General features: G+C 54.2%; 1 long non-coding RNA gene across 2 annotated transcripts; it reads left to right on the top strand.

Moving 5' to 3' along the window:
• The first annotated feature begins 1,578 nt into the window (after positions 1 to 1,578).
• Positions 1,579 to 8,430, top strand: LOC142027049 (uncharacterized). 2 transcript variants are annotated; one of them, XR_012648990.1, is made up of 4 exons: positions 1,579 to 2,154; positions 2,421 to 2,560; positions 6,538 to 6,576; positions 7,650 to 8,430. It is a non-coding gene; the product is annotated as an uncharacterized LOC142027049 (long non-coding RNA). The 2 variants fall into 2 exon arrangements; XR_012648991.1 differs by lacking the exon at positions 2,421 to 2,560.
• Positions 8,431 to 11,937: the final 3,507 nt, after the last annotated feature.

The raw sequence follows: 11,937 nt of genomic DNA, 5'->3' as shown, positions 1-11,937 counted from the left end.
TGGGGGGAGAGAAAATGGGAGGCTAAGGTTAGCCAAGCCTCCTTCACTCCATTGGTTACCCCCCCAGCGCTTCCCCCCCCCCCTTTTTTTTTTATTTTTTTTTATTTTTTTTTTTATTCTCCGCTACCTACTGACTGGGATGGGGAAGGGAGGGGAGGAGAGAGGGGGGGAGTGAGGGTAGAGGGAGGGAGGGAGAGGGGATTCTTCTGACAAGCACAATTTACATTGAGATCGCCCTGCGCTGCTATTTACTTTGAGACCTGATTAGTATGGGTCGTCTACGGTCTCTCCCCCCCCCCCCCCCCCCCAGCACACACATCGACAGAGGAGGATGCATTGCGATAGGCAGAAAGGGGGAATTAAAAGGGGACGATGTGGGCTCCCCGCGAAAAGTTGGTGGGTTTTTTTGTTGTTTTTCTTTCTTTTCTTCCCACCCCCCCCTCCCCGCGTCTGAAATCGGGAATTCTCTCTCCCTTCCCAATTGCAAAAGGCACGCCGGGGTTTTTTAATGATGGAGAAGAGAAACACGCTCGCTGCACGGAGGAGCAGCCCTGCCTGTGCGCGCACCCTTGCACACTCACCCTTGCACACACACACACACGCACAACATTTACACCCCGACGGGCTCCCATTCCACTTTGGGCTATTTTTGCCGCCCGTCCCTCACCCCTCATTCCTCACTTAACACATCCACCCTCCTACCACCGCCCAGCGGGGCTCCGCGCTTCCCGCTCCGACACCCCCCCCCCTTAATTTTTTTTTTTTTTTGGGGGTGGGGTGGGTGAGCGGTCAGAGCAACACCCCCCCAACAACCCCACTCGCAGTGTCCCGTCCCCCCCCCCCCCCCAAAAAAAGTGAGTTGCTCCGCGCGGACGGCGACGGGGGGGTGTGGGATTTGGGGGGGATGCATAAGGGGGTGGTGGTCCGTCGCGCCCCTCCGCCCCCCCCCGATCCGCTCCGCTCCCCTCCGCGGCGGCGGCGGCGCGGAGCGGAGCGGGAATCGCTGGCGCCGGCTGCCATCTAGTGGGCACCGAGCCGCCGGCCCGGGGGAAATGGGGGGGGGGGCACGGGGGGGCCGCCGTGCCTCTCTGAGGCCTTGCACACCCCCCCCTTAAAAAAAAGAAATTTAAAAAAATCTCATTTTTTTCCTTTCCCTTCTTTATTTTTAATAGCAAACTGCGCCGGAGAGAAGAAACCCCTTCTACGTGATTTCTGTCCCTGCTTTCTCACGAACCTCCTCCCTCTTCGGCCAGAGATCTAAAATTCGCTTTGGGGTCAGAAGACTGCGTGTGGCAAAGAAGAAACAAACTGTAAAAAGAAGAAAAAAAACCCAAACAAAAAACAACCCCCAAAACCACCACCACCCCCTCACCCACAGCTCGACACCCTGCTGCTATCCTCTTTGCTCCCATAAAAGTTTATAATCGGGTTGGAAGCCGGGGGAAAAAAACCTGCGTAGGGAAAGGGGGTGAAATACATGAAAGAAGTTTTATTGTGTTTCCCCCCCCCCCCCAAAGAGATGCTGCTTTCTTTTAAAAAAAAAAAAAAAAAAAGAAAAAAGCCCTCAACTTTGATGTATCGTGATCACAATTTTTTTTTTTTTTTTTCCTCCTTCTTTCCCTGTCAGCTCTGAAATCTGAGGCTGGGAGCCGGCTGCAGAGGAGAATCCTTCATCATTTCTGAGATCAGAATAAACGCTTGATTTTGTCCCGAAATAATGAAGAGATTTTCAATGAGTCCCTTGGCCAAGCCGTCTCTATTGTATATTGCATTGATAAAAAGGATGTTATTGACTATGCAACAGTAGGCTCCTTTCCTCTCTCTCCCTCTTTCCAAATAAACTCTCGGTCCTCGCTCTTGGTCAGTGAAAAGGTGAAACGAATAAGATTAAACCGGACAAAAAAAGCAAGCTCGGTATGTATATCATCTAGATTTTACTCCCCAGACTGTGAAGAGACAGGGAGTAAAAGAGGCAGAGCAAGGCACGGGGAGAGAGAGAGAGGGAGAGAGAGAGAGAGAGACAGAGACAGAGACACAGACACAGGCAGAAAGCCTGGGAGAAGGTGGACGGACCCAGCAGCCGCAGCCCGGCTCCTCCCGGACCCGGCTCCCCGCCGCCGGCCCCGGCTCCCCGGCCACGCCGGCCGACCCCAGGCAAGTCTCCGCTTCCCTCCTCGGGGTTTCGGGGCGGAGGGAGGGGAGCGGGGCCGCGGCACTTGGCGGGGAGACCTTCCCCTATTCCCCCCCACCCCGCCTTCCATTACCACCCCCCCATATCCCCGGCGTCCTGTTATCTGGGCATCCCGTTATTGGGGTGGAGGGAGAGGTGCCTTGCCCTCGTGTTGTCCCGAGAATTTCCCCCCCCCCCCAACCACCACCCCCCCCCGCCTCCTTCTCCTTCTTTCCCTTTCCCCCTATAGAAACGTGTGTGGGTATTTCCACTGCACCCCTCGCGCGTCTGTCAGAGCTGACCCACGCGTGTACCGCAAGCACCCGACCCCACGTCAATGCCGAGCACAACTTCTAGGGCTGGCGGCAGCAGCAGCAGCAGGACGCCGGGGTAGGGAAGTGCGAGCATCCTAACGCTCTTCTCTTTCACCTGCTCTGTTTGTTATTTGATCACCTAATGAAAAGATCGATGGCAGCCTGTTTATCCGGGTGATAGTGTCAACAGATTAAAGGGGCAGCAATCAGATGCTTCCCAGCCGGGCTGGGCACAACCGCAATCAGGAGGAAGCCCAAGCCCGCTCAAATTGCGCTGGTCTGGGTAGGGGGTGTGTGTGTGTGTGTGTGTATATATATATATATATATATATACACACATATATGTGTGTGTGTGCGCGCAGCAGGGAGGTATTTTCTCCACTCGCCTGGCTGTAAACGCTTGGCGGTTTTCCTTTGCTGCGTGCTGAGGGAAAGCGACTGTTAAATGTGGGTTTTAAAAAAGCCGATGCGTGAAGGGCCGGTGAAGTTTGCGGGAGTCCCGAGGAAAATCCCGTCTGCGGCGTCCTGTGGTTGTGCAGGAGGCTGGGGGGGGGGGGTAGGGGGGAGGGAGAGCCGGGACGGAGGGCATCCATCAATAAAAGTAGCCTCATGCCTCAGCTGACCAGGTTAAAACACAGTTCAGTCGACGGGAGGCATTTCCTCTCCCCGACAAATTACAGGGACACTTAAAAATGGTCACAACTCACATTTAATTGGGAAATGAGCTGTGATTGCTTTTTAACCTCTGCGGATCTGGAATGGGCAGAGGAGACGGCGCTGGGGACTTGCTCAGACTTAATTTTCCTTCTGTTGCCCCAGACCCCACTTTCCCCAGGCCAGGGTCTAGGCTGGGATCTGAAGGTAGCAGAGTTTTTGGAGGATTTAGGGTCTGGCTTCCCCCCTCTCCTTTTTCTTCCCCCCTCCCCTCTTTCTGTGTGTCTCTTTCTCTCCCCCACCCCTCCCCATCCGCCCCGGTGTAACTCAACCCGGGACGGTGCTGGCTCCTCTCTCTTCTCCAGCCTTCTCGTCCCCTCCGGAAAGGAAAAGTTCCTCTGGAGATCAGTGGTGACAACTTCTACATGCTGTTTCTGGTGGGGAGGGAGGCAAAGGGGGTGGTGTTGGGGGAGAGTGTACTATAAACCCCAATTAATGGTGGTATTATTATTATTTTGTAAGCGGCCAGGCTGCATGTAAGCTGGGAGCCAAGACCCATAGCCTGCATTTTTCAAAACAAACGTTAAGTGTTTGTTTCACCTGCTAATCTCCACAAGGCAATATATATACATATAAAAATACACTCACACACGCATGGATGTACATCTATACGTGTGTGTATATATATATGCACACACGCACGCAGGGAGCGGGGTAGACGGAGGACAATAAATGCGCAGGCTGCTGTCACAGGGCACAGCGAGCAGCTCTGACGTGCAAAAACGTCCCTCTCCTTCCCAATTTTTAGCATTTTTAGCCGTCCCCTGCTCTGACCGGTTGACACCTTCAAGCCAGGATGCTGTAAAACCAGACGGTCGCGTTGGGGTCCCTTCCCCTCTCCCCCATACCACCCCCCCACCTCTGGTCAGAGCCGTCGGGGCAGCCCCTTTCCCTGGCTGGGCCATTTGCAAATGGGATGTGACCGGTCACAACGGGACACCCCAGCCTCCCCAGCCTTAATCGTGTGTCCTGGACCTGTTGCCCCCCACTCTGGGGCCCCCGCAGCCGTGCTGGGGACTGCGATGCTGGGCCAGGCCTCCACAGCCACGGTGCCCGGCCAGGCCTCATTTCTCACAGCGGTGCTGGGGCCTTTCCTCCCAGGCCTTTTCCTTCTTTTGCCCCCCCCCCTTTTTTTCCCCCTTTCTCCCCCCCCCCCTTCTCCCCCCCCCCCCCCGCTTCGGCTAGACCTGAAGGGCAACCAAGTTCTTTGAGGAACGCGATATGCGATGTGCAGATGGGGGGGTGGTGGTCCTTTATGAGGGGAAGCGGTTGCCCCCTGCCCTGGGAAGGGGGTCTTGGGTGGGTTGCATCACCTTCGGCAGCCGGGGTGGGGGGGGATGGACACTCCGGGGGGGAGTCTGGCCTCCTCACTTGCTGCTGCCTATATCACCTGCCTGGAGCAGCCCTGTGGGATGTGCACTCGGGGGGGGGGCTTTGTGCCGACCCCCTGCCACTTTCTAAAAGAAGCCCGATGCCGGGGGGATGCCCACCACCCCCAACCACCCCGGATCTCCCGGGTGGGCATCTTCCCTCTAGGTATCCCTGTTACTATCCCCCAAGCCCATCGCCCAGGCCCTTTCACTACATCCCACTGAAGGCTGCTGGCCTTGGGAAAGAAGGGCCTCCACCTTCCCTCCTAAGCGCCCCCCCCCCCCGCACTTGTCCCTGGCCCCCCATCACGCACATCCTTCCTTATTTATTTCTTTTTTTAATCACTCGTGGGAGCAGACTGCTTCCCCCCCCCCCCCCAGCCGCTTCCCACACAGAAACGTCCTCCTGGGGTTGCGGCCGACATCCCCGCATTGTCCGGAGACGCCACACATCCCAGAGGGTCCCACGACCCCTGGGGAGAGGTCCGTGTCCCCGTGTCCCGTTCTCCGCCCCCCCCCCTCCACCGTGCTCCTGCTGCTCCTCACCCTCCGCCTGTGCTTAACCCAGAGGTGCGACCACCCTTCCCCTCCGCGCACGCCGCCTGCTTCCATGGAATTATTTTAGACGGGATTGGCAAAAAAGCGGCGTGACAACGGCCCCCCCTCCCCAATCTCTCTCCCCCCCCCCCCCCCGCCACCCCCTCGGGAAGGCAATCTGCTGTCCCCGCAGCCTCCCCGGCAGCGGGGCCGCGCCGAGCCGGGGTTTGTCATTTGTTAGCGCTTAAAAGTACCGGGCTCCGGTGCCAACCCGAAAGCAGGGCGCTGAATCACAACTTTGCGCTCGCCATCCATCCAAACAGAAACGCCTGAGCATCCGAAAGTCTGCCTTTTTTTTTTTTTTTAAATTAAAAAGAAAAAAAAAAAAGAAAAAAGAGTAAAAAAAAAAATCTGTGTCTGGAAGTAAAAAAAAAATAAAAAAACCAAACCACCCCCAAAACCCTCCAAACTCAAAAAACAAAAAACCCATGTCTGCGTGGGGAGGGGAGAGAAAGCACCCAAACCGAAGGCCACTTGCCTAACAGCATAAAGGAGCATGGCAATTCCCAAGTAGAGCTGCAGGAAAAGAAATTGATGACCTCTTGATGCAAATCAAACCTTCTTTATATAAGGCAAATCTGGGAAACATTTTCAACACACTGGTGAATCCAGGACCAAATATTTACTTTCGGCACAAATAAAGCTGCGGTGATCTGAGCGCCGAAGCCAAGAGAAACAAAAGTGTACAAAAGCCATTAACACGAGGCTTTGCGTTGAAACACCTCTGACTGTATTTTAAAGCCCCGGCTCCTGTTAGGGATGAATTTGGTGTTATTTATGATTCCGAATTGGGCTGGAGCTTTTGATGGAGAGCTGACTTTTGGAAACGAGTTTGAAAGTTGTGAGATTGTCCTGACAACGCAATCGACGGCAGTATATAATCATTTTCTTAATAGTTACCTGTCAGAGATCCCATTTCTTTTACTGCGGGGATTAGTCCGTCAGGAGTAGATTCGAGCTGGACTTTCTGCAGACCAGAGACCGGCTCCAAGACGTTTAAGTATTTAATGTCACTTTCTCCCCTGCATCCGAGATAAAACGGTGCAAAAGTATTTTGCTGGGGAAAATGCAGCAGTGCGGCTGGTAACAACAGTAGCGATATAATCATATTTACCTCATCAGAAGTTGATCTGAGTAATAAACCTTAGCATTTTCACTTAAACTGTCAGGAGTAAGATATGTTTATTACAGCGTATTCTGTCTGCGTGGGGAGGACGGGGATGCGCTTTAGATAAAGTTTAAACGAAACAGAATAAACACAGCAAATCGCTCCAGCACAACACAAAAGCTGTAAATGACTGCTATGTATTTTACCACGCGAAGGCTTTTTTTTTATTTATTATTATATATTTTTTTATTCACACGTTTCTAGGGGTGAAGCCCGGGCATATCCAACGATGTCGTTAATAAGGTATACAAAATTGCCTGATCCTACCAAACGGGGCTGGAGTTATATGTTTTATTGTTAACCCCTTGCACTGAATCTTCTGAAGCTGAAAGGGAAAAGGAAAGGGCTTTTGTCCGAGTTGATCCTTGGCTATTCTGGGGCTCAGGTTGGTGTGAAAGGGACGAGGAGGTCACTTGAAATCTCCTTTTATCTACTCCTATTTTCTCTCTGGATCAGCAACTTTGAATAGACACCATCTAATCGCTCGTAATGGAAAAAGAAAAAAAAAAAGGAAAAAAAAAAAGGGTGTGTGTGTGTGTGTGTGCTCGGGGAGCAACGAAAATGCTTTTTTTGCGCGGGGGCTGCCTGGCCGGAGAGGGGTGCGTGGCCGTGGGTGCGCGCAGGCAGGGACTCGCGTGGGCAGACCCCTGCAGCCGGCGCCTGCCATGCGCGCCCCCTGCGCGCCCGCGGAGGCACAGGCGTGTCCCCCCCACCCCCCCGCGAGGCAGGGTACTGCATCCAGAGCCCCAGAGACCCCCCTCAGGGGGTAGGGACCCCTCCCCGGGGTGGGGGTGATGCTCGGAGGGGCAGCGCGGAGAGGTGGCCCGACATTCCCCCGCCTCCCCCCCTTCATCAGACCTCGGGATTTTGGTAATTGAGGGTGCCAGGACTGGAAGGCATCCCCGGCCGCCGGGAGAGGGTGGCTTTTGGAGGGGGCTGTCGCCCTTCGGTGGGCAACCGACTCTGCTTTGCCGGTTGCCAGAGCCCGGCCGCTGTGCAGGCGGCGACGGGGGTGCCCGCGGTTTTCTCGGGGTCACCTTGCCAAGTCTGGTGGCTTTTTTTTTTTTTTTTTTTTTTTTGAGACTTAACAAAAAAAAAAGGAAAGAGAGAGGCGGACAAAATTGGGGCGGCTGGCAAATAGAAAAAGCTTTGTTCTAGAGGCTCAAGCCAAGGCACTATCTCTTCCCTCCTAGCCGCTCAGAAATTGGCGTTTCTTTCTCAGTCTGGGATGCTTTCGCTGTAAATTCCTTCAAGTGACTACTTTGTTGCTAAGGCTACAAGTTCCCATCCCAACACACAAATCTTTTCCACTCCAGGACCAGCTCAAGCCCTGGGCAGAAGTCTTGACTTAAGAGACCTACTTCAAACTCCTTGGAGTGCCTCCCTGCTAAATACCTGCTAAAGTCTGCGGTTCAAATGAAGGACTAAACAGTCCTCCCCCGTGTGTGTTCCCCCCCCGGCCCTTTTCTCTCCTGTGGTACGTTTTGCTGGGACTTCTGCTGAATAGATGGCGAGAAGAAACCCAGTCCAATAAAGATTAAATTAAGTAGAAGAAATCCAGCCGGTGTATATTTTGAATCTCCGGTGGGGCGTCAAACCGATGTTTAACACATTTTTTCCACTCACTGTGCACAAGTCCTCAGCCCCCACCGCCTTGTTTAATTTTTTCCACTCTCGAGGAGGAGGCAGTTTGCGGGGGTGGGGGGGTCGGACAGAAAAGGGGCCGGAGGGTTGGAGGCACCGTGTCCCCAGGCGGGGCTGTGGGGGGACGACATGGACGGACACGGGCTCCTCCAGCACAGAGGCACCTGCGACATGGGGTGCTGGGGGGGGGCCATCCAGGCTGTCCCTAAATGCAGAGAATGCAGAGCTTGGGTGGAAGGGAAATTAGTGGTGGTGGTGTTTTTTTTTTTTTTTTTTAATTTATTTTTTTTAGCAGGATCACCCTTCTCCTTCCTCCCCACCGCCCTCACCCGCCCGCTTGGCTGCACTGGCCGGGAAAATACGGTTTTATCACCCCGGCTCAGCAGAGTGGACACATGTTTGTGAACCACTGAGCCCTCCAGCACCGCCAAGATGGGAGCGTGGCTATCCTGGATGCAAAACGAGACACCCCCCCCCCAAAAAAAAACCAAAAAACAAAACCCAGCCCCAGAGACGTTCGTCGCCTGGAAAAGTTAAGCGTGACTTGGTAAACGTTTGTAAATGCAAATAGAAATGAATAAATAAACCTCAAACCAGGTAGTTTGGGTGTAATAGTTTAGCAGGACTAATTGCAGACAATGGAGCTGAAATGACTTTTCCAATTAGCTGCTGGTTGGAGTTTAGTTGGAGGAACTGTCAGCTCCAGCGATGGGTAATTGCTTTATTGCTCACAAAACTATCATCTATTTAGAACATATGTGCTAATTACTCTGGATGGGCGTCGGAAAAGAGACCATAAATCTATTAGCACTTTAAAAAGTCTAGGGTACTTGTAAGCGACCAAACTCCCTTCCTCGGCGCGTTAAGGGAGAGATTCGCGCCTGGATGATAAGTCTTTCCAGAAAATAAAAATAAAATAAAATAAACATATGCAGCCACATGTATGCTAGGGTATGTTTGCGACCTCGGGGGGGCGTAGGGGGAAGGGGGGGAAGAGTGGTCATCTCCAAACGAGGAAAGCCTCTTTCTATAGACCAAACTGGTGCAATAAATCACTGTCATAAAAACGATTTTGCTCTTTAGCCTTGCACTATTTTTTTTTTTTTGCAAAAAGATTAGTTTAGAAATCTTTTAATTGGATTACTCTGGAAAATTAATCTCCTTTAGGCTCGCTAAGTTTGTGTACCAAATATTTGGAATTAATTCAGTGCCACAAAAAGCATCCGGGATGCCTTTTGTTCGAACTAGCTAAGAAAAAGGACAGGTAGGGAAGGTGGCATTTTACCGTACGCATTCACGTCCCCTAGCAGCTCTCTATGCATATTCATTGCTGTCTATGTCGCATTGTATCGCATAAAATTGCTATTGTAAAGGAGATAACCAGAATTGTTTGCTGGACTGTGCTAGGGATGAGGGCTCCAGCGCGGGGTGAGGAGTTTAGGGAAATAAAAATAATAATAATTAAAAACACCCCCCCCCCCCCCCCCCAAAACAGAAGAAAGGAAAACTTTTGGCAGCCCAGGGAGGAGTGCCCCCCAGGCGCCATGCTCTGAAGGAGCATCCCTGGGCCGAACCTGCTTCCCGCGACCCCCGACCCCTCCGCTGCTGCTGCTACCCCCTTAAGCGGTTGCGCACCCCTCCGCCCGCTTGCGCGCACCCGTCCGCCCGGCCCCGCTCCCCGGGGCTGAGCCGGGACCCTCGGCCGCCCGAGGGGACCTCCCCATCCCCGGTACATGCCGGGGGTCGAGGGGGATCCCTCACTTTTCAGCCCAATTTAGCTGTTAGCAGCAGCCCCGTGAGGTGTGGTTAATTGGCGGGGGATAAAGGCGTAATGACTTGTCAGGGAGATGGTGGTGACTCTTTAATGTACTGTCTTCTTCACCCGCCCCCCCCCCCCCCGCCTTTTATAAGCGGAGACATGCCATCCCTCTGCTAAAAGAGCAATAAAGCTGGGTTCATTTATTTATTTTTACTTGTTTATTTTTCCCCGAAGGAAACGAACCTGCTGCTTGTTCCCCGTGATTTATACGCAGGTTGTGACACTGCTCCGAGTCCTGGCAGCCGGGAGCGGCGGGGGGACGGGGACGGGGCAGAGAGTGGGGAGAGGGTCCCCCCGGCTGCAGGGAGGTGTGTGTCGGGGGGAGATGGGGAGAGGGGATGCCTCACCTGGCTGGGTGCAGGAGGCAAGGACGGCGTGTGTGTGTATGAGTGGGTGTGTGAGCTGAAGCAGGTAAGCGGGCAGCAGGGGGTGGGCACGACCCGGGCGTGAGGATGAGGATGAGGATGGGTTTTCACCTCTTGAGCACTGGCCGAGCTCAGCGCAGCGAGGAAGCAAAAGCCCTCTCCCCAGACCCCAATCTCAGCCGCTCTTCCAAGGAGTCCGCGCTCGCCGCACCTCCTAATGAGCTTGTGCCACTTCCCGAGCCAGCATTAAATTTTTTGGTGTCAGCCGTTACCGGACTGTGAACCGCCGCGTGGGATTATCTGCATTTAATAACACATGTGGCACGGATGGGCGCGGAGTTGCACGGAGGGGAAAACTTACAGAGGGAGGTGCGTACGCGCGGGGTGGATGTATAGATCCACATCCCACGCTACACTCACGTGTATCACACGAGCCCGAGCCCCAAAACCTCTGCAGGCAGGCGGGACACCAGCGCTGACACGCAGCCGTAGGCACACTGACACGCGTGACATCCCTGCGTGAACGCGCACAAGCAGCTCGCTATTTCCAGGCGGAGTTTATCTACTTGCTAAACAACCCTGTGGTCTGCCGTGCATTAATTACGCCGGCGCTGATCTTGCCGTACATGAGCCCGGATCCCCGCTCACCTTGTACACCCCCCCCCCGCTGTGTTTCTCCCCGCTGCGCGCAGGTAGAAGTTTCTCAGCCCCCGTGCTGTAGCTAAACAGATTAATACACGTTGACAGAGCCTTTATCCCTCCTCGCACGATGTTAAATGAATCTTAAAGTCCCTTCTGAGACAAACGGGGAACTCTCTCTCTCTCTCTGTCTCCCTGCCTATCTGCGTGCGCTTTGGATGTGCCCTGTGGAAATTGTTTACAGTTTGGAAGACTCTAACCTTGATTTTCCAGCTTTGAGCTCCCTCTGGAAGCGGAAAGAGCAATTACTCCACATTACTGTACATATTTCATCGCCGTGATAGATCGCAGGTGTTGCAGCCGCCGCTATTGTCTGCCTCCCTCCCGCAGCCCCCGGGGCCGGAGCCCAGAGGATGCTCTGACTCCGGGTCGGGCGGTGGTCCCCGGACGCTGCCACGCAGACCCCCCCCCCCCCCAGCCCGCGGGGTGTCGTCCCCCCCTTGGCTAAGGACCCACGAAGTTGCAGAGAGGGGTGGGCTAGCGTCCTTAGCCCCCCGCCCCCGGCTCTCCGGCCGCCCGCTGGCCTCTCCTGTGTGTACCCAGCGCGGAGATGCTGCCTTTCGCCCACGCGTGGAATAGATAGCTCGTGTGTGGACAGGCATAGTTCTCGGTTTGATGTCAGGAGCGCTGAACGCCTTAACGCGGGGTGCAGCGCACGGCAAGAGGCGGAGACCCCCCCATCCCCCTCCCGGAGATAAGCGGGGGGGGTTGCCCGAGGTTGGGAGGGGAGGGAGGGTGAGGACAGTCACTCTGCTGAGGGACCCGAGGCAAAAAACGAGGCGGGGAGGAAAAGCAAAACAACCCGGAAACAGGGAAAAAAGCTAAAAACCCCGAGCAATGCGCCTTTTTTTTTTTTTTTTTTTTTGGCCAGAAAGTGCCTGGGATGGTGGGTTTTAATTTAGGCTGTGCGGCGGTCCTTTGGAGAGGATCCGGGGGATGCATTTGCAGCGAGTCGCAAAGGTGCAGGGTGGAGGCGGGCTGCTGTGCTACGCCGGAGCATCCCCGAATAGCATTAAACTGTGTCATGGATCAGTGTCACGATGACGTATGACACACCACAAGGGATCATGATGAGTG

This window comes from Buteo buteo, chromosome Z, assembly GCF_964188355.1.
Source record: "Buteo buteo chromosome Z, bButBut1.hap1.1, whole genome shotgun sequence".
In the NCBI taxonomy this organism is placed as follows: domain Eukaryota; kingdom Metazoa; phylum Chordata; class Aves; order Accipitriformes; family Accipitridae; genus Buteo; species Buteo buteo.
The sequence above is the reverse complement of the archived record's forward strand: the minus strand, read 5'-3'. Positions and strand labels throughout refer to the sequence as shown.